At 41.5% G+C, this 23656-nt stretch overlaps 1 pseudogene; it reads right to left on the reverse strand.

Moving 5' to 3' along the window:
* LOC147884661 (uncharacterized) overlaps nt 1-18239 on the reverse strand; it is a 36764-nt pseudogene extending 18525 nt beyond the window's left edge.
* Nucleotides 18240-23656: the final 5417 nt, after the last annotated feature.

Genomic DNA, 23656 nt, shown 5'->3' on the forward strand with positions numbered 1-23656 from the left:
CATCAACGATCCACCCCTCATAGATTTTGCCTAGAAGAGGGAAAGAAGTTTGCAAGGTGACTCAGGAAACAAATGGACGATGTGTGCACGGTGAGCAGCCGAATAGAAAGGACTTTTAAGGCTTTGAAAGAAAGAAAGGGGAAGAGACACTTAAGAGAGAGAGAACCTGAAGTGACCTTCATTACAAATAGAGTGAGAATCCACTCCAACACTACAAACACAAGGGAGAAGAAGAGGTTTCATACATACAAGAGGGAGCGGAAGCTCCAAGACTACTCATAGAGAGAGGATAAACTAGAGAGAGATGGACTCAAGAGTCTACACAAGAGAATATCTACAAGAGGGAGAGAAGGCTCATGGAAGAGGCTTAGGGAGACTAGAGCCACAGCAACATGAGGCCTAATGGTGGAAGAGATTGATGAACAAGGGAGAGGAGGTCTCCTTTTATAGAGATTTTTCCTTCACCCATTTACAATTGCTACCTGTAGATTCCTTTCCCCATCAATCACATAAGCACGTATGTCACCATCCATGTCCTTTTTGGCTACTCTTGCCATGTGTCCCATCACAAGATGCTCAAGACTCTTAAATATTGAGAAAGTCAAGAGTCTCCTCACATGGAGCCCATAGGGACCCTCTCTTTTCCACATGTCCACATCCTCCTTATTCCACATAGGAGTTCTAGAAGGATTCCTCTTGACTTCACACTCCTCCACATGCCTTCCACACTCTTGGCATGTGGCCTCTCTTATATTATTGGAACACATGGACATGAGCCCACCTCTTTATATGACTCACTCTTCCTATTTTCTAAAAAACTCCATAATATCCCATACACAAATAACTCTCACCCCATACCAAGGTATTTATAATTCATACCTATGGTATTTACAATGAGCCATTCCACTCATCCTCTCCATCCCATACAATATCATAGAAAATAGAAATAAGTGAGAGCCGCTAGGATATCACTTGATACTCAAACTCTTATCAAACATAGAGAAAAACAATACCAATGCCAAATTAAAAATATCAATTTTTGGTGTCACAATACCCCTTGACAACTAATCTTGCCTTGTATCTGTTCACAGAACCATCTACATTGTGCTTCATCTTATAAACCCACTTACAGCCAATTGCATTCTTGTCTTTAGGCAAAGGCACCAATTCCCATGTAGCATTTGCTTCCAAGGCATCCATTTCTTCATCCATGGCTTTCTCCCATTTTTCTTTTCCCGTGGCTTGCTCAAAAGAAGTGGGTTCTAGTTCCTGTATCACTTTGACCATATAGGCATAGTGAATGGCTATAAATCCATCATATTTCAGCCTATCCACAGGATACCTAGCTCTGGTAGGCCTGCGCAAAATAGGCTCACTTCCAGGTGCTCTCAAAACATCCCTGGTCTTCCTTACTCTAGGTGTAACAATAGAAGAAAAACCCAACTCATCATCAATGCTCTGTTCTGAGCCATTGGATTCACCATCCACATAAGAGTGACCTGCATTCACATCAAACATGGGCTGATCTACGTGAGAGTGCTCTCAACGGAAGCAAGAACGGAAGAAGGAGAGAGAGAGAGAGAGGGAGACAGAGAGCCACACAAGTTTGGTGGGTGCAGAACCACCCTAATCTTCTTTTTCATTCATTTATATATGTGTTTGAGTATTGTACATAACCGGGGTTAAGGCACAGTGACCTTTAACCCCCACAACCTCCCACTTAAAGGACAATGTGCCTTTAAGAGAGAACAACTAGTGAGCATACTATCCAATGCCCATCAATACACGACAATACTCAAACCGCTGACTAGGTAGACTCTTCGTCAGCATATCTGCAGGGTTATCATCTGTATGAACCTTGACAAGCTCTATGCGCTTGTCCTCAAGTACCTCCCTGATGAAATGGTACCTGACCTCAATGTGTTTGGTCTTTGCATGAAAGACCAGATTCTGTGCTAGCTGAATAGCACTCATGGAATCACTATGCAATGTCGGTACACCTGTATGAATCCCCAAATCTCCCACTAGCCGATCAAGCCATATAGCCTCCTTGCAACCCTCTGTGGCTACAACATACTCAGCCTCTGTGGTAGACAAAGCAACGCACTTCTGTGCGCGAGACATCCACGACACTGCACCACCTGCAAAGGTGAACACATAACCAGAAGTGGATCTCCTACTATCCACATGCCCTGCATAGTCTGAATCTGTGTACCCAAGTACACGCATGTCTCCTTTACCAAAGCAAATGCACATCTCCTTGGTACCCTTCATGTACCTCATGATGCACTTAACTGCCTCCCAATGCCTCTTTCCTGGATTAGCCATATACCTGCTAACAATTCCCACTGCAAATGCAATGTCTGGTCTAGTAGCTATCATAGCATACATAAGACTCCCAACTGCTGATGCATAAGGAACCTTAGCCATCATGGCCCTCTCCTCTTCTGATTTGGGACTATTTGTATGACTTAGTTTCACATATGGAGGCAATGGAGTACTCACTGCCTTCCCCCCCTCCATATTGAAACGCTGCAATACTTTTGTAACATACTCTTTTTGTGAAAGCCAAAGGAGTTTCCTACTCCGATCACGCGTGATGCGCATACCAAGAATATGACCTGCAAATCCCAAATCCTTCATATCAAAGGCCTCATGCAACTTGGCCTTTAATGCATCTAGCTCATAAGTATTCTTGCTAGCCAATAGCATATCATCCACATATAGTGCCAGGATTATCAGGCTACTATCCTTAGCCCTTTTAGTGTAGAGGCAGTGATCGATTTCACTCCTTCTAAAACCCTGGGACCGAATGAAAGCATCAAACTTCTGATACCATTCTCTAGGTGCTTGCTTAAGACCATAGAGACTCTTCTTCAGCTTGCAAACTAAATGCTCTTTGCCCTTTTCTTCAAAGCCTTCCGGTTGCACCATGTAAATTTCCTCATGCAAATCCCCATGCAAGAAAGCTGTCTTGACATCCATTTGCATAAGCTCCATATCCTCTACTGCCACTAGTCCAAGCATGCATCTAAGTGTGGTCATCTTCACAACCGGAGAGAATATCTCATCAAAGTCCACACCCTTCTCTTGCTTGAACCCTTTAGCAACCAAACGGGCCTTGTACCTAGGCACATCATCACCTGTGACCTTCATTTTGTAGACCCATTTACATGGCAATGCTTTCTTTCCATGTGGCAAAGAAACCAAGTCCCAAGTCTTATTCTTCGTAAGTGAACTCATCTCTGATTGCATAGCATACTCCCACTTGCGTTGATCCTCACGCATCATAGCCTCTCTATAGCAAGAAGGCTCCCCGCAATCAGTAAGCATCACATAGTCTACCCCTGGAACAAACCTATCAGGCAGTCTAGACACTCTAGATGATCTTCTCAAGGGCATTTCAGCTTGCTGTCCCACTTGCATATCAGCCACATTTGGCTCATCATTTCCACCAATAGATGATCCATCATCTACCCTTGATTGTATACCTATGGGAGTACTTGGTGGTACCATTTCCCCGGGGGATTCATAGGGGGAAACTTATGATATCACGTGAGTGTACAATAGGGGGGTTTTTTGAAATGAGGCATAAGCTTATACATTAGGGGTGGGGGCCCTTTTTATTTTTTCTTAATATTGAATTTAAGTTAGGGGGGCCATGCCACATTTAAGAGGGGGGACATAGTATAGGCTACCTTGGGTAACTAGTCCAAACAAGTTTGGTTTTAAATAGTCATAGGGAAAGTAATCTAAATTTTTTATTGTGTGATCTAAATTCTTGAGAAAGAACGTAGATTTAAGGAAAGGGGGAGACAATAGAATTTTGGTGGTATCTTATTTAAGCTTAAATAGGGGTGTTTTATCATCCTACATGGATCTTAAATAGGGGGTTTTCTTGAAGTTCATGCACGCACGTGATGTCCCCCTTTAATCAAGAGTGAATCCCCTGGGACCATTTCTTGCACATTTGGTGCATGGACAGCTTGATGTCTATCAACATAGGCAGGTGGATTCACATCCTGAAAAGTGATTCTCCTCATTTCCACATCCCTCATGGGTGCCTTATGCATCTTCTTCTCATTGAAGACCACATCATGGCTGCGTATGATCTTCTTTGCTTCTGGATCCCAGAGACGATAGCCCATCTCTCCACTTTCACCATAACCCAGAAAGATGCATTTCCTAGACTTAGGATCTAGCTTCTTTCGAAGCTCTTTTGGCACATGTGCATATGCCTCACACCCAAATATACGCAAATGAGAGTAAGAGGGCTTCTTGCCACTCCATGCCTCTTCAGGAATACCACCATCCAAACTCTTACTAGGTGATATATTGATCACATGCACTACAGTCTTCATTGCCTCAGCCCAAAAACCACCAAAAAGACTTGCATTGGAAAGAACCTTTCTTGAATGGTACGGTTCATCTTTTCTGCAACTCGATTTTGCTCTGGAGTACGAGGGGATGTAAGCTCCCTCTTAATCCCACGAGTATCACAGAAATGTTGAAAGTCATGAGAGAGATACTCTCCACCATTGTTAGTCCGTAGGCATTTAAGTGTTCTACCTGACTGATTCTCAACCAAGGCCAGCCATTTCTGAAATACCTGGAACACATCACTCTTCCGAGCTATAGCATAAGCCCACACTTTGCTAGTTGCATCATCAATGAATGTCACATAGTATTCAGCCCCGCCTAATGACCGTGTAGGCATGGGACCACATACGTCTGAATGCACCAAATCAAGCATTTCAAACTCTTTCTTTCCCCTTCTTTTATGGGCTGATTTAGTCTGCTTCCCATAGAGATTCCCATAGAGACAGTGCTCACAAAATTCAAAATTAGAGAAACTCAAATGCCATACATAACCCAAACGGCATAAGAGTTTCATTCCATTCTGGCTCATGTGCCCCAACCTACAATGCCACAAAGAAGTGCTTGGCTGCTCGGTTATTGCAACAACATGATCAAATACCCTTGATACATGTAAGGAATACAAAGTCCCACACTTGGCACCCCTAGCCAAAAGCATAGAGCCCTTCTGAATTTTCCAACTTTGAAAGCCAAAAGTGGTGTGAAAACCAGCATCATCTAGCTGACCCACTGAAATAAGACTCTTGGTCAGCTTAGGCACATGTCTCACATGTTTCAAAACAAATGCAAACCCATTTGCAAAAGAAAACTTTATGTCACCTGCTCCCACTATGTCACATGCATAGTCATTTCCAAGATGCACACAACCTGTCTTTCCACTATCATAAGTGGAGAACCATTCCCTATGGGGAGTAACATGGAATGAAGCACCAGAATCCAAAATCCTATCCTAGGAATATGCATCATCTGAAGTGGTAAGCAACTCTGCAGATAAACTAGACATGAAGAGAACGTCATTGTCACTATCATGTGTGACTGCATTGATCTCCTCGATCTTCACTTTTCCTTTGTCCTCCCTTGGACTCTCTTCTTTTTGATTTGCACCCCAATTTGCATTCTTTTTCTTATCCTTTTGCTCTCTTTTCAGCTTGTAGCAATCCTTTTTCATATGGCCCTTCTTGCCACAATGGTAACACTCAATGTTCAGTGCCCTGGATTTGCTACGTGACTTCACTCTTTCTTGGGACTTCCCCCTGAACTGTGATCTGCCCCTTTGTACATTTAAGGCTGCATCCTACTTGTTGCCATCCATAGACTTCCGTCTAATCTCCTCGGCCAATAAGCTACCACAACATCATCAAATTTCAGTACTCCACCAGGTGCAGAGTTACTGACAGCTGTACGGAAGGTATCCCATGAGGTTGGCAATGAACATAAGAGAAATATTGCCTTAGTCTCTGCATCAATATTCATTTTCTGAGCCTGAAGCTGGCTGAAAATAATACTGAATTCATTCAAGTGAGAAGCAATGGAGACCCGCCCGTTCCTTCATCTACAGCTCAAACAACCTCTTCATGAGGTAAACTTTATTAGAGGCAGTTTCCTTCTCATAAGTGGCACACAGTTTCTTCCACAAATCTTCCGTAGTCTGCTCATTTACTACTGTGAAATAAACTGACTTTGCAAGATGAAGTGTAATAGTAGACTTTGCTAATGCATCCAACTCATTCCAATCATCCTCAGACATATTTACAGGCTCAATCCCTGCCAAGGGTTTAATCTGCTTCTTTTGAATAAGCACATCCCTTATTTGTTCTTTCCACAAAGAAAAGTTTGTCCCATCAAACTTTTTAATGCTGAAAAACTCCTTTTCAGACATGGAAGAGGATGCCATGATGCGAATAAAGCAAAATCCCAAATGCTAGTGCCTGCAAGAGAGAATCACACCAAATACCAGGTGCACCCAAATGTGTATGCCACAATAGAGTGAAATGTCACCAAAACTCAAATCTCAAAGCATCAAAAGATGCATGTGACTCATGTGCATATACTATGCATCCATATGAGCAAATCTGGCCCAAAAGAAAATGCCAATAAGTGCCAAATGACTCAAGCATAAACACCGTCCACTGGCATATGCATCAATAATGTCTCATCCAAGAGAGCATAGCACTATCAGTGCATCACCTGCAATGTTTCAAAGCTGTCCCTCAGCATAAAATAGCATCCATGTGCAAAGCGTCCATAAAAAATAGCATCCCACAAGGCAATTTGGGCCTATCAGCACATCCAACAAGGACCGCAATGCATCCAAATGGCCTATAAATCATCCACTACAACCCAATGCATACCACGAATGAGCGCACACTGCTCAAACTGCAACCAGAGTGATCTGCATAAGGTATGCTCAAGAAATCATAGTCTCACGGTAATGAGCGCTACTGAAAATAGAACCTGAGATGTCTCAAAACATGGGCGCCATTGCATAATCGGAATCAGCAAGAAAATCTGCAAATATCTCTCTTCTGCCAGAACTCCAAAATCCCAACCGATGAGTGAGAAATGGGAGTCAACACTTATCCACTGCCATGTGGCATAAATCTAAGGTTTCAAAACCTTAGAATGAAAAATGCATAACAGAGAGACGAAATCGAATACACAGAGATCTATAACTCTGAAAATCCTGCACCGAATTGTGCAAGAACTGACAGGTAGGGGTTTTTGGGCGTCCGGAACGCAATGGGACAGATGGTTTTGGAAACCGTGGTCTCAATCACTGGGTCCAACACACGGACTGAAAAACGTTTTTGGAAACAGAGCTGTTTGTAAACTCCACCGGAGTGCGAATGATGAGCAACATAGAAGTTTTAGGACCTCCTGAGTCCACCGGAACTGACAGATTTGCAAATGGTTGCTCCAAACTTGAGTTCCAACACCCGGGTAAAAAACGCAGGAACTGACACAGTGACTCAGAAATCCAATGAAATGATCCCAGATTCAGGAATGAAGGTGTTTCTAGGCTCCTGAAGTAATGTGGACACCAAAAGCAAGCAATAGTTGCCTCTACAAGTCAATACGGAGTCTCTGTCATCGAACAGAACAGGAAAAAGCTCAAAAAACGACTTTTTCTTTGAAACCACTTAACAGGCTCTCAAAACCACTTTGCAAAGCCAAAGTGACTTTTCCAAAGGTTCCTCCAAGGTCTCTGCATACTTGGATGCAAGTAAAGTCACCCATAAAGCTTCCCATAGAGCTTCTCCTTCCTCCCACAGAGCTGCTGAGCTTCCAGCATTCACGCACGCTCAGCTAGATCACTCGGGCTCTGATACCAGTTGAGAGTGCTCTCAACGGAAGCAAGAACGGAAGAAGGAGAGAGAGAGAGAGAGGGAGATAGAGAGCCACACAAGTTTGGTGGGTGCAAAACCACCCTAATCTTCTTTTTCATTCATTTATATATGTGTTTGAGTATTGTACATAACCGGGGTTAAGGCACAGTGACCTTTAACCCCCACACTACCTTCTCTTTTCCTTTTTGTGATACCTGCATACCACTATCTGCATTGCTTTGAGGAGATTCTCTTGATCTCAATCTGCCTGTCCATGGCGAAGTATGTGAACCACTGGTAAAGGACACTGTAGGTCCACTAATATTTTGTGATTGCTGCTATGAATTCTGTGCAGCATTACCATTTTGTGCATCTACATCATCAATCACATTTACTGGTTTATATTAGCTGTTCATCTCATCAAAAAGAACATCTCTGCTCACTGTAAACTTACGAGTAGAAGGGTTATAGCATCTATATCCTTTCTGCTGTAGAGAATAACCAATAAAGATGCACTTCTGAGCTTTTGGATCCAACGTGGACCTCAACTCATCTGGCACATGAACATAGGCAATGCAACAAAAAATTTTCAAATGAGAAATATATGGTTTCCTACCAGTATACATCTCCTTTGGCATCATGCCACGTATTGCTGTAGTGGGAGTCCTGTTCATTATGTAAACTGCTGTAGCAACTGCTTCAGCCCAATGATAATTTGGTAGGTCTTTTTCATTTAGCATGGCCCGAGATACCTCTCCAACATGCCTGTTTTTCCTTTCTGCAAGTCCATTTTGCTGTGGGGTATGACTGCATGAATATTGCTACTTTATGCCATGCTCTTGCAAGAACCTTGCAAACTCATTTGAGAGGTACTCTCCCCCTCCATCTGACCTTAGTCATTTTATTTGTAGGCCTGTTTCTTTTTCAACCATAGCTTTAAAAGCTTTGAAATGCCCAAACACTTCACTTTTCTTTTTCATAAAATACACCCAAACTTTTCTACTGTAGTCATTAATAAAAGTGACAAAGTAATGACAGCCTCCAATAGATGCAGCTTTAGTAGTCCACACATCAGAGTGGATTAATTCCAATGGCTTCTTACTCTCTTGAACATGTCTAGGAAATGGTTTCCTTGCCTGTTTTCCAAATTGACAGGTTTCACATACCTTATGCATTTCTGCAACCTTGAATTTAGGCAATCCTACAACAATGTTTTTGGCCTGCATTGATTTAAGTCATTGTACATTAACATGACCAATGCGTTTATGCCAGATATGAATATCTGCAACTACATCGGTCCCATGTGCAAACATTGCTGCACTCAATTTAGGCATGTCCACATCCAACGTAAACATCCTGCCCTTCTTCTTTCCTTTTGCAATCAAGCAACTGTTATTTTTCATATCCTCAACAAAGCATCCATGAGGATTAAATCTAACCTGCAAGCCCTGCTCAACCATTTGACCAACAGAAACTAGGTTCTTGGTGATATTGGGGACATGAAATACATCAGATAGGTATTTCTTTTTCCCATCCTACATAGGCAAAGGAATTTTACCAATCTGCACAATAGGATGTGCACTATCATCACCAGTCTCCACAAATCCTGGTCTTTCCATTTTCCTTGCATCCTGCATCCATTCTGCATGACTTGTCATGTGGTTTGATGCACCTGAGTCAACATACCACACATCATTGCTTTCTTCTGCACTTGTCACAAAATTGGTCTGAGAGGGCTCACACGGAAGCAAGAACGGAAGAGGGAGAGAGAGAGACAGAGAGCCACACAAGTTTTGGTGGGTGCAGAACACCCTAATCTTCTTTTTCATTCATTTATATATGTGTTTGAGTATTGTACATAACCGGGGTAAAGGCACAGTGACCTTTAACCCCCACAACCTCCCACTTAAAGGACAATGTGTCTTTAAGGGAGAACAACCAGTGAGCATACTATCCAATGCCCATCAATACATGACAATACTCAAACCGCTGACTAGGTAGACTCTTCGTCAGCATATCTGCAGGGTTATCATCTGTATGAACCTTGACAAGCTCTATGCACTTGTCCTCAAGTACCTCCCCAGCATATCTGCAGGGTTATCATCTGTATGAACCTTGACAAGCTCTATGCACTGATGAAATGGTGCCTGACCTCAATGTGTTTGGTCTTTGCATGAAAGACCGGATTCCGTGCTAGCTGAATAACACTCATGGAATCACTATGCAATGTCGGTACACCTGTATGAATCCCCAAATCTCCCACTAGCCGATCAAGCCATATAGCCTCCTTGCAACCCTCTATGTTTGCAACATACTCAGCCTCTGTGGTAGACAAAGCAACGCACTTCTGTGCGCGAGACATCCGTGACACTGCACCACCTGCAAAGGTGAACACATAACCAGAAGTGGATCTCCTACTATCCACATGCCCTGCATAGTCTGAATCTGTGTACCCAAGTACACGCATGTCTCCTTTACCAAAGCAGATGCACATCTCCTTGGTACCCTTCATGTACCTCATGATGCACTTAACTGCCTCCCAATGCCTCTTTCCTGGATTAGCCATATACCAGCTAACAACTCCCACTGCAAATGCAATGTCTGGTCTAGTAGCTATCATAGCATACATAAGACTCCCAACCGCTGATGCATAAGGAACCTTGGCCATCATGGCCCTTTCCTCATCTGATTTGGGACTACTATCTGTATGACTCAGTTTCACATATGGAGGCAATGGAGTACTCACTACCTTCCCCCCCTCCATATTGAAACGTTGCAATACTTTGGTAACATACTCTTTTTGTGAAAGCCAAAGGAGTTTCCTACTCCGATCACGCGTGATGCGCATACCAAGAATATGACCTACAAGTCCCAAATCCTTCATATCAAAGGCCTCATGCAACTTGGCCTTTAATGGATCTAGCTCATAAGTATTGTTGCTAGCCAATAGCATATCATCCACATATAGTGCCAAGATTATCAGGCTATTATCCTTAGCCCTTTTAGTGTAGAGGCAGTGATCAATTTCACTCCTTCTAAAACCCTGGGACTGAATGAAAGCATCAAACTTTTGATACCATTCTCTAGGCGCTTGCTTAAGACCATAGAGCTCTTCTTCAGCTTGCAAACTAAATGCTCTTTGCCCTTTTTTGCAAAGCCTTCCGGCTGCACCATGTAAATTTCATCATGCAAATGCCCATGCAAGAAAGCTCTCTTAACATCCATCTGCATAAGCTCCAAATCCTCTGATGCCACTTGTCCAAGCATGCATCTAAGTGTGGTCATCTTCACAACCAGAGAGAATATCTCATCAAAGTCCACACCCTTCTCTTGCTTGAACCCTTTAGCGACTGAACGGTCCTTGTACCTAGGCACATCATCACCTGTGACCTTCATTTTGTAGACCCATTTACATGGCAATGCTTTCTTTCCATGTGGCAAAGAAACCAAGTCCCAAGTCTTATTCTTCATAAGTGAACTAATCTCTGATTGCATAGCATACTCCCACTTGTGTTGATCCTCGCGTATCATAGCCTCTCTGTAGCAAGAAGGCTCCCCACAATCAGTAAGCATCACATAGTCTACCCCTGGAACAAACCTATCAGGCGGTCTAGACACTCTAGATGATCTTCTCAAGGGCATTTCAGCTTGCTGTCCCACCTGCATATCAGCCACATTTGGCTCATCATTTCCACCAATAGATGATCCATCATCTACCCTTGATTGTATACCTGTGAGAGTACTTGGTTGTACCATTTCTTACACATTTGGTGCATGGACAGCTTGCTGTCTATCAACATATGTAGGTGGATTCACATCCTCGAAAGTGATTCTCCTCATTTCCACATCCCTCATGGGTGCCTTATGCATAGCCCATCTCTCCACTTTCACTATAACCCAGAAAGATGCATTTCCTAGACTTAGGATCTAGCTTCTTTCGAAGCTCTTTTAGCACATGTGCATATGCCTCACACCCAAATATATGCAAATGAGAGTAAGAGGGCTTCTTGCCATTCCATGCCTCGTCAGGAATACCACCATCCAAACTCTTACTAGGTGATATATTGATCACATGCACTGCAGTCTTCATTGCCTCAGCCCAAAAACCACCAGAAAGACTTGCATTGGAAATCATGCATTGCAACCTTTCTTGAATGGTACAATTCATCTTTTCTGCAACTGGATTTTGCTCTGGAGTACGAGGGAATGTAAGCTCCCTCTTAATCCCACGTGTATCACAGAAATGCTGAAAGTCATGAGAGAGATAATCTCCACCACCGTAGGCATTTAAGTGTTCTACCTGACTGATTCTCAACCAAGGCCAGCCATTTCTGAAATACCTAGAACACATCACTCTTTCGAGTTAAAGCATAAGCCCACACTTTCCTAGTTGCATCATCAATGAATGTGACATAGTATTCAGCCCCGCCTAATGACCGTGTAGGCATGGGACCACATATGTCTGAATGCACCAAATCAAGCTTTTCAAAATCTTTCTTTCCCCTTCTTTTATGGGCTGATTTAGTCTGCTTCCCATAGAGACAATGCTCACAAAATTCAAAATCAGAGAAACTCAGATGCGGTACATAACCCAAATGGCATAAGAGTTTCATTCCATTCTGGCTCATGTGCCCCAACCTGCAATGCCACAAAGAAGCGCTTGGCTGCTCGATTATTGCAACAACATGATCAAATACCCCTGATACATGTAAGGGATACAAAGTCCCACACTTGGCACCCCTGGCCAAAAGCATAGATCCCTTTTGAATTTTCCAACTCTGAAAGCCAAAAGTGGTGTGAAAACCAGCATCATCTAGTTGACCCACTGAAATAAGACTCTTGGTCAACTTAGGCACATGTCTCACATGTTTCAAAATAAATGCAGACCCATTTGCAAAAGAAAACTTTATGTCACCTACTCCCACTGTGTCACATGCATAGTCATTTCCAAGATGCACACAACCTGTCTTTCCACTATCATAAGTGGAGAACCATTCCTTATGGGGAGTAACATGAAATGAAGCACCAGAATCCAAAATCCAATCCTAGGAATATGCATCATTTGAAGTGGTAAGCAACTCTGTAGATAAATTAGACATGAAGAGAACGTCATTGTCACTATCATGTGTGACTGCATTGATCTCCTCAATCCTCACTTTTCCTTTGTCCTCCCTTGGACTCTCTTCCTTTTGATTTGCACCCTAATTTGCATTCTTTTTCTTATCCTTTTGCTCTCTTTTCAGCTTGTAGCAATCCTTTTTCATATGGCCCTTCTTGCCATAGTGGTAACACTCAATGTTCCATGCCTTGGATTTGCTACGAGACTTCTCTCTTTCTTGGGACTTCCACCTGAACTGTGATCTGCCCCTTTGCACATTTAAGGCTGCATCCTACTTGTTGCCATCCATAGACTTCCGTCTAATCTCCTCAGCCAACAAGCTACCCACAACATCATCAAATTTCAATACTCCATCAAATTTCAATACTCCACCAGGTGCAGAGTTACTGACAGCTGTACGGAAGGTATCCCATGAGGATGGCAATGAACATAAGAGAAATATTGCCTTAGTCTCTGCATCAAAATTCATCTTCTGAGCTAAAAATAATATTGAATTCATTCAAGTGAGAAGCAATGGAGACCCCTTCCTTCATCTGTAGCTCAAACAACCTCTTCATGAGGTAAACTTTATTAGAGGCAGTTTCCTTTTCATAAGTGGCACATAGTTTCTTCCACAAATCTTCCGTAGTCTGCTCATTTACTACTGTGAAATAAACTGACTCTGCAAGATGAAGTCTAATAGTAGATTTTGCTAATGCATCCAACTCATTCCAATCATCCTCAGACATATTTGCAGGCTTAGCTTCAATCCCTGCCAAGGGTTTAATCTGCTTCTTTTGAATAAGCACATCCCTTATTTGTTCTTTCCACAAAGAAAAGTTTGTCCCATCAAACTTTTTAATGCTGAAAAACTCCTTTTCAGACATGGAAGAGGATGCCATGATGCAAATAAAGAAAAATCCCAAATGCTAGTGCCTATAAGAGAGAATCACACCAAATACCAGGTGCACCCAAATGTGTATGCCACAATAGACTGAAATATCACCAAAACTCAAAGCTCAAAGCATCAAAAGATGCATCTGACTCATGTGCATATACTATGCATCCATATGAGCAAATCTAGCCCAAAAGAAAATGCCAACTGCAATGGCAATCCAAAATGCCAATAAGTGCCAAATGACTCAAGCATAAACACCGTCCACTGGCATATGCATCAATAATATCTCATCCAAGAGAGCATAGCACTATCAGTGCATCACCTGCAATGTGTCAAAGGTGTCCCTTAGCATAAAATAGCATCCATGTGCAAAGCGTCCATAAAAAATAGCATCCCACAAGGTAATTTGGGCCTATCAGTGCATCCTTGGAATAAGGACCACAATGCATCCAAATGGCCTATAAATCATCCACTGCAACCCAATGCACACCATGAATGAGTGCAAACTACTCAAACTGCAACCAGAGTGATCTGCATAAGGTATGCTCAAGAAATCATAGTCCCATGGTAATGACCACTATTGAAAATAGACCCTGAGATGCCTCAAAACATGGGAGCGATTGCATAATCGGACTCAGCAAGAAAATGTGCAAATATCTCTCTTCTGTCAGAACTCCAAAATCCCAACCGATGAGTGAGAAATGGGAGTCAACACTTATCCACTGCCATGTGGCATAAATCTAAGGTTTCAAAACCTTAGAATGAAAAATGCATAACAGAGAGACGAAATCGAATACACAGAGATCTATAACTCTAAAAATCCTCCACCGAATTGTGTAAGAACTGACAGGTAGGGGTTTTTGGGCGTCCGAAATGCAATGGGACAGACGGTTTTGGAAACCGTGGTCTCAATCACTCGGTCCAACACACGGATTGAAAAACGTTTTTGGAAACAGAGCTGTTTGTAAACTCCATCGGAGTGCGAATGATGAGTAACATAGAAGTTTTAGGACCTTCTGAGTCCACCGGAACTGACAGATCTGCAAATGGTTGCTTTAAACTTGAGTTCCAACACCCAAGCAGAAAAACATAGAAACTGACACAGTGAGTAAGAAATCCAATGAAATGATCCCAGATTCAAGAATGAAGGTGTTTCCAAGCTCCTGAAAGAAAGTGGATACTAAAAGCAAGTAATAGCTGCCTTTACAAGTCAATGTGGAGTCTCTGTCATCGAACGGAACAGGGAAAAGCTCAAAAAACGACTTTTTCTTTGAAAACACTTAACAGGATCTCAAAACCACTTCGCAAAACCAAAGTGACTTTTCCAAAGGTTCCTTCAAGGTCTCTGCACACTCGGATGCGAGTAAAGTCACCCACAAAGCTTCCCATAGAGCTTCTCCTTCCTCCCACAGAGCTGTTGAGCTTCTAAACATTCACGCACGCTCAGCTAGATCACCCGAGCTCTGATACCAGTTGAGAGTGCTCACAACGAAAGTAAGAACAGAAGAGGGAGAGAGAGAGAGACAGAGAGCCACACAACTTTTGGTGGGTGTAGAACACCCTAATCTTCTTTTTCATTCATTTATATATGTGTTTGAGTATTGTACATAATCGAGGTAAAGGCATAGTGACCTTTAACCCCCACATGGTCATGTGCTGCACCATAAATAGATGCTCATTTCTGTCATCACCCTGTCTACTAGAAGGTGCATAATTCCCTTGCTACAATTTTCCATTCATGATGTCATTCTACTTTTTATAGCGGTCTTTAGCCATATGACCCATTTTACCATAGTAGTAGCATTCAACATTGTTGTTTGCATTTTGGCCTCTTTGCCATCCACCACGACCTCTTTGGCTCCCCCTGCCTCTAGAGTTACCACGTCCTCCTCCATAGGACTGGTTTTCTTGAGTTTGCTACATATTCTGATTTCTACCATGGCCTCCAGATCAGCCTCCTCTACCTCTGCCTCTACCTCTTCCAGCATTTGAGTAGAAGACAGTTTCTTTTGAAGTTCCTCTTGAAGAAGATGCACCACCATTTCTCTGCTCTTCAGAAATTAGAAGAGCAAACAACTCCTCAAAATCAGGAAATTTTTCACGGACGGCAATGGATGTCCGGAATTGTGCATAATCCTTTCCTAGACCATTCAAGGTCACAGAAACTAGATCATCATCTTCCACTGGCGACCCAATGGAAGCAAGTGAATCTGCAATTTTCTTCACCTTCATGTGGTAGTCATTGATGCTCATATTTTCTCTCTGCACATTGTGCAACTCCTGCTTGAGCTACATTTTCCTGGCTTGCGTATTTGTGCTGTACATTTTTGCCAAAGTATCCCATGCCTCCTTTGGCATACTTGCATCCTGAATATGCACAATCATAGAATCTAAAATACTGATAAACAGCCAGTACATAACTTTTATGGCTCTCTCATGCCATCCTTTAAATTCCTGCATTTCATGTTGATTGGGAACATTAGGAAGAACTGGTTCTTCTTCATTTCCTGTAATGAACTCCCAATAGCCTTTTCCCATAAGGAAATTTGTCATTCTAAAGTTCCATGCTTGGAAGTTGTTTTTGTCAAGCTTTTCAGTGACAATCTATGAAAGAGAATCAGACGCCATTACAAAACACTGCAAAATATTCTGTCACTACAAAAAACACAGCTTCTGCCTCATACGGGCAAATCTGTAAAACTGACGAAAGTGGTACTTGACCACACAGTCACTTCCTAGTGACGATTTTGCATCAACAGGCAATAAGGATGATTTTGTAACTCCCAGTATCTCCACGCATAGGCATATGATGCAATTTCTGCAGCAACTTTTCACCGACCTGCAGAGCAGTGGTCGCACAGCAAAAATAGGGCCTTTTTCTTAATGCTTGCGAAGAACTTTCGCCTCCAAAATGGGCCCCGAAATGGCCTTGAATTAGAAAAATAAAGTCACCGAGGGCTTCGCCTGCACCCGCAGCATATATTGCTCTCTCGCCACACTGCAAAGGGCATCTCAATCTAAGACAATGCACTCTTGCACTTTTTGGCTGTGCTACCTACAGAGATTTGCTCCCAAACTTGAAAAAGGAAAGCAACACTGGTCCTCTTACCAGGACACCCCGAACTTGGTTTGCTTTCTTCAGCTCCTTACCATGAACCAGGCTCTAATACTATGTGAAGATAGTGGGAGAGAAGGAAGGAGTCTCACTTGCGGCTTTCTCACATACACAATTAGGGAATACACACAAAAGTGGAGGCTGAAAACAGTTTTCCTCTTCTTAGTTGTGAAAACCAAAAGAACTCTCATACAAAGAAATAGAAGAATCCTATATGTGGGTCTCAAACCAAACTCAGCTAACTAAGGTGGCATACTAACTGAGCCACAAACTAGAGTACATAAGGATAGCTGTCATCCAGCTATTATTCATGGGCGGTGTACCAACCGCATCTGTAGCTAACAAGTCGGTGACATAAATGCACAATGGTCACCCTGGCATATCATGAGTGGAGCTCGATACCTCAACAATGCTTGAAGAGCATGTTTTCTACTTCTTTCAGGATGTAGCTTCCAAGCAAATCCAATATAAAGAAAGACCAACTTCTCCACAATCTGACACAGTGCATGCAATGTGCATATATGAACATTACTTAATGGAATGTCAAGAATAGCCTTAAATTATGGATCTAGTTTGTCTCTATTTGGTGCTCTCTTCCACCATTTATGATCCATCACATGTGCTGGCTCTTTGCAATACAGACAAGGAGACTTTGAATTTCCTCCTTTACTTCATACACTTAAGTGTTTTCAAATCGCCTGCCATATGCCACTCTACTTGAAAGTCACCTTTGCCGGCAACATGGAGATGTTCACCTTGAATTTGACTCTTAATTATTGTTTGTATGTTAGTATGGTGAAATACCCAAGAAAAAGTTTCATGGTCCTCTATCTTGACCTGTGAAAAATAAAATTCACATTGTAAGATTATTTTAAGATTGAGAAAAAGAGCATTGCCTTATACAATATGGAATGTTTGCATACCTCAAAGGAGCCTAACCACCATATATATATTTTTTTGAAATAGCTTGTGTCTTGTTCAGTAACTGATGTATCAAGTAGAGCTATGGACATGTGGTTGTAACCAGAGAATCCATTAAGAAAGATGTAGCCTTCTTTTCTTACCACCCTCTCCACTAGCACATGCTCCATAATAGAAGTAGATAATGGTCTTTTTTTATTGCGGCATTCACCTTCTTTAGATTGATGCATACTCTAATCTTGACATTATGTTTTAGCATGATGACTATGGGGGATACCTAGTCCGTATGCTCTATCTCATATATGAATCTTACATCATTTAACTTTTGTATATTTTCTCTTATGATCATTGCATATTTGGAATTCATGGGGTAAATTCTTTACTTGATTGGTCTAACCTCATCCAACATAGGAATTGTGTGTTGTACGACTTTGGGAGGCATTCTACCTTTCATGTCTATGTACTTACCGGTTGGGGATATGCACCCTCCAGCACAAGGTTCATCTCCTTTACCTTAGCAGAACCTTCATAACCTTGGTGACCCACCCTCTTCACTTGTTTTTTTGGCTTGATGGAAGATGATATTTTGGTCTTGGACTAGTTATGCCTTGTAGTGGGGAGGGATTTGACATAAATCATCATTATCATCATCATTCTCCTTTACTATTATCTCATATATACATTTGGTTTGGGATGAGAGCTCCTTAGCTTTGGATTTAGTAGTCTTGGCCTTGGGTATTTGTTCCTTATCTGCACTCATATAGCCTACAAGAGTAGTCACTTGGCCTTGGGTATTTACTAGTCATGGCTTGGCCTTGGGTATTTGTTCCTTATTTGCACTCATATAGCCTACAAGAGTAGTCACTTAGCTTAGACGTGCATGAGAATTCATGGTGGGTAGGGTCGCAAGGACATAGAGTAGCCAATGAAGGTCTGATTTTACCTCCATCAGCCCCTTGTTGACCTTGCTAGGCTTAAGAATATTAAACATCCTAAGTGGGGCAATAATTCTTACTCTGGATAGTTATTTGGAAGCTTGTTTGGTTGCAGACATCTATTTTGCAACCACATGCATCCAATTGTGGGAGAACTCAGGCTCTCGAAGTGGTGTATACCAATGTTCATCTCTATCCTCACCCTCATTCTTGTCATTTCATACTTGAAATAGCTTCATAGATGTCGATATCTGTGTTGTGTCAGATTTGCCTATGAATAAGTGTCCTAACATAGGGTGGGTCTTCCATGTGTGGAGGTCGACCCCTTGTGACTTGCTCATCCCTTCTTAGGTAGAAATTATTTAAGTGCTATTCATGGACCAACCTTGCAAGATGCAAGAAAGGTCTCCCTCAGATGGCTTCATACCTACAGAAAACCTTACTAGATAGGCAAAACTAAATACTCTAATCTTGATTTCCTTGAGCACTCCTACCTAGCTGTGCATCCATTTGCTAGTTTCACGACAAAGGACGTATCCTCCGCGTTGGACCTTCCCCATTTTTCCCAACAGTGCTTAGTGACGATGCTTACTCCAGCCCCTCCATCTAGGATAGCGGTGAAATTATGATTCTAGTAGGAGATTGGGAGTACTTGGTGTCGTCACTTTCAAAGTATTACCCCATCTCCCTATGTAGGCATCTTTTGAAGCCCTTGAAACTCTTCTCGAGACTCTACTATTTTTGGTCCTAGGGATGTAGGTGTCACAATCTACCCATTCATCCAATCTAACCAAAGGGTTGGTTCACCTCGCAGAAGTTTCGCAATGGGCATATTTACTTTCATGGATAGGAATGAGGCTAAGTTGGCTATGTCCCAAGGCCAAAAGTAGGTCCTTCACTGATAGACTCTGGTTAGTAGGTCCTTCACTGATAGACTCTGGTTCTTCAAAATCATAGAAGGTCATATGCTCCCCATTTATTAGGATGGGTTCTTCCTCACATTGCATTAGGGTAGGACCTTCCATACAAAGGTTTGATATAACTTCTTCCTCTACCCTCTCTAGTAATTATAGGGTCTTTGTGGTTTGGGAGGCTACTTGATAACTAGGACATGCATTGTGTCATCTCCCTTATTGGTCTTGATCCTTTTCCTCAACATTTTCTTGGCACTCACGTACCAAGTTCTACATGTCTAATAGTAGGTGCCATTTCTTGAACTGGGTATTTGGGAATGTCCAATTGATGTAGTCCCATTGGCTTGGGTTGGGGTCCCAACCCATTCCTCTCCCTTAGCTTGTGGTGGAATTAACTGACCACCTCGTGAGGAGGCCTTGCCCAGAGATGATGATGTGGCTTAGGTAGACGTCTCTTCATGTAATCCATCTTGGATGATCACTTCATCTTGGTCCTTGCCTAACCTCATCTTGGATGATCACTCCATCTTGGATGACCACTCCATCTTGGATTATCACTTTATCTTGGCCCTTGCCTATCCTCATCTGGATGATCACTTCATCATGGCCCTTGCCTATCCTCATTGCATTCTTAGTACTTACATGTGTGGCTTTGGTCTACTCCAAAAGTTGTGATGTGCTAGCCTTGTCCTATTTGACTTGCCCATTAACCTCTTGGTTAAAAGTTTTTAACACACTATTCAAAATTTTTGGACTTTCTGTCTTGGTTTGGACTTTTTTTTGGAGCATATCCTTTCCACTCAACTTCACTTAGTGAGCTAAAAAATTGGGTTTTTTGAGCACTTAATGGGTCACTTATATACAAATATGGCCTTATTAAGCTAGTAAAAAGTCAAGTGGTAACCTCTAATTTTAAAAAAAATGGCTCGCTAAAGCTATAATTCCCAAACTCATGCATGGTGCCTCCATCCAATAACTATAATAATAATAATAGTAGTCTCCTAACTCAAGTTCAATTTTAACACTATGAAGTGAAAATATGACACCATATGAAAAGAGTTTGTTGAATTCAACATATAAGTGGTGTATAGATACACCATTTAAAAAAAAAAAAAGAGTTTGTTGAATTCAATACATAAGTGGTGTATAGATACACCCTTTTTTTAAAAAAAAACCATACAATAAATTATCTTATTGGTGGTGTATAGATACACCATTTGTATGGAAAAAAGCATACAAAACATTATCTTATGCATCTGAATCTCGTTATTGGTGGTGTATAGATACACCATTTGTATGGAAAAAAGCATACAAAACATTATCTTATGCATCTAAATCTCGTTCAGAGTCATCAGACTCATGTAATGTATTTGAGCTTGATGGGTCAAGTCTTGCCAAATGATGTTTAATATGGACATGACTTGGATCAGGGATTGTGATACATTTTTCAACATTGTATCCATGCTTCTTTTTAAAACTTCGTGTCCTCGATTTCCAGCAATGAATAATGCTACTGACTTCCACCTCTGTTAATCCCTCATTATTTGGAACCCATTCACGTTTCTTTTGCAAGCATCCCTCATAGAGTTGTTTTATTGTATATCTTCTCGAGAGATTTTTTAATGGCTTTGGTTCATACCATAAAGCTGTAAATGTTATAGGAGTTCCCTTGTCATCCCTTTCTATCTTAGTAACCTTTGCAACCCAAATTGGGCCACCTTGGTCATCCAACTCTGAACCCGGATCAGATGCCCAAACTGCAACAAATAGACCCTCTTCAATCTCATTACATGGTATAAACTCTGGTAAGGGTTTGTCTCCCTTCCTGCCACAATATTTTCGAGGTAAACGGCATTCCTCTGCTTCCTCCATATCTACTAACATATTTATATCCAAAGGAAAACTTGGTGACCTAGCTTGTTCCGGCCAAAAGGATTCAGAGTATTCAATGCTCATTAAGTTTTCTTGTCTTTCTAAAGATTGGATAAGTGCTTTAGTTGATTTAATTGTCTCCAAATTCTTAGTTGATTGCTCAGGATATTTCTGCATCATAATTTGAAGATGTTTAATGAAGGCTTTCAAGCCTTTCATTTCATCTATGTCAAGTGATTTGTTTTTTGCAAGAACAAATCTAGTTTCCTCCAATGGAATTATTCGTTGTAATAAAGCATATGACTCACTCCATAAATGATCTCCATCTACTGAGTAGTGCTTCCATTGCATCACTGGAATATTGTTATGCATGTGAAACCAAAAGTAGTGTGGATTTGTGTGTCCTATTAGGGCATCATCTCCTGTTTGTAAATGTGGCTCTATAAATGCTCTCCAATCTACCATCCTCTCTAAGATAGCCACTTCTGATTCTTCCTTACGAGAACCTCCAATTTTTTTCCCAATTCGAAATAGCATATCCTCCATTGTCAAAACATCCATTGCCTTCAACTCACCAGAGATAACACTGAAGATTTGATCTATGTCTTCATGTGTATGGCCGACAAGAAGAAAGCCAACTTCCACTTCTTCAAATATTTTCAAACCAACCAACATAGAGCATAAAGCAAATATATATTTATTCTTGTTCTCTCTCCAACAATTATCAGCTTGTATTCGCAAACATCCGCGAGCATCTCTGACCTTTCTTATTGCTTTCATGATTGATGTAACAACCCGGTTACTATCATGGTCATGCAAACTATCAATCCATACATCACAAAAGATTCGGTATCCATGTACTAATACTCCACACAAGTGTGTTTTTAGTCCACGTTTGCTCTCCAATGCCGGTGGGATACGTCTATATCGTGGCAAAGTGGTTGTATTCTGGTCCATGCCATCAATGGTGATGCACATGGACTTATCGACATGTGAAATAGCTTCCTCTCTCCAAGAAGCATACAACTTTCGAGCATCCTGCACATGACGTAAATGGATTGATCGCCATTTAATATATCTTCCTCGCTGCTGCTCACATTTACTATGTTCAATGGCATTTTTTAATTCATCACATGTCTTACATTTTGACATCCTTTGCTTTGATGGTGTCTTGACATGGCAAAAATCTCTACGCCAAATTTTGTACAAGGTTGATCGTGAAATCATGCTCTCGTCTCTGTCTTGTAAAGTTTTATTGACAGTCTCTAGGATGACCTTCTTTGTCATTCCCAAAGGAAGATGTTGTTGGCATTCGACACGTCCATCTAGCATTGTTTGTTGAAGATGAGGCTGCGGTAATGCATGGTCTTCGAGAACTTGCTTTAATGTTGCGGTTGCATTTATAGTGCTTCCATGGCATTTAAGCTTGTAGGTATTTCCATGAATTGTATGAATAACTTTTTCTTTCACCTCTGCCCAGATGGTCCAATATGTGCCATGTGATAGTCTAGTTAACCATTGATATCCTCGATTGCAAATGGGTCTCCCATTAACCATGGGTTTCAATCTAGGTTTACAGTGTCTTGTGCTCAAATCTTGATTAGTGCCTTGATGAAGAAAGCATGAAAACTCTTGAAGAAGATAGTTATGTCTATTAGGCACTGTCTTACTCCAAATACCAAGGCGTATGGCTGCACAATCATCTTTCCCAACTTTTCTAATGCAAAGTCTCTTGCAACAAACTCGCATAAGCATCCTTTCCATATTCTCCTCGGATAGCATCACATGTCTCTTTGGTTCTGGAATTGATGCCATGATTCTTCGCCTCTTCACACTCACATACTTTCTTTTTGTAAATAGTGTCTTGCGTTTTCTAGTTGTAAGACCATCAAACCTCGAATCCATTTCCCTTGAATCTTCATCTTTATAATCAAATGCTGTGTAGGCTTGAGAATTATTTGATACCTTATAATATCTTGGAAATGGCAATCTGGTCGACATGTTCATTGATGTCAATTTATTGCCAATGCCTCTTGAATTTTGTGGTTGAACTGTTTCTCCTTCGTAACTCAAGATTCTCCCATCTATATTCTCTGGCATGCTAGCAACAATATTCTCAGATTCTCTGCCCCTTTTGCCTTGTATTCGAGTGGTAACATCATGATCATTGTCACTAATATCATCAATTCTTGTTATTGCA

The sequence above is a fragment of the Dipteris shenzhenensis genome, chromosome 26 (genome assembly GCF_047967505.1).
Source record: "Dipteris shenzhenensis isolate YYH24624 ecotype China chromosome 26, Dip_SZ_1.0, whole genome shotgun sequence".
In the NCBI taxonomy this organism is placed as follows: Eukaryota; Viridiplantae; Streptophyta; class Polypodiopsida; order Gleicheniales; family Dipteridaceae; genus Dipteris; species Dipteris shenzhenensis.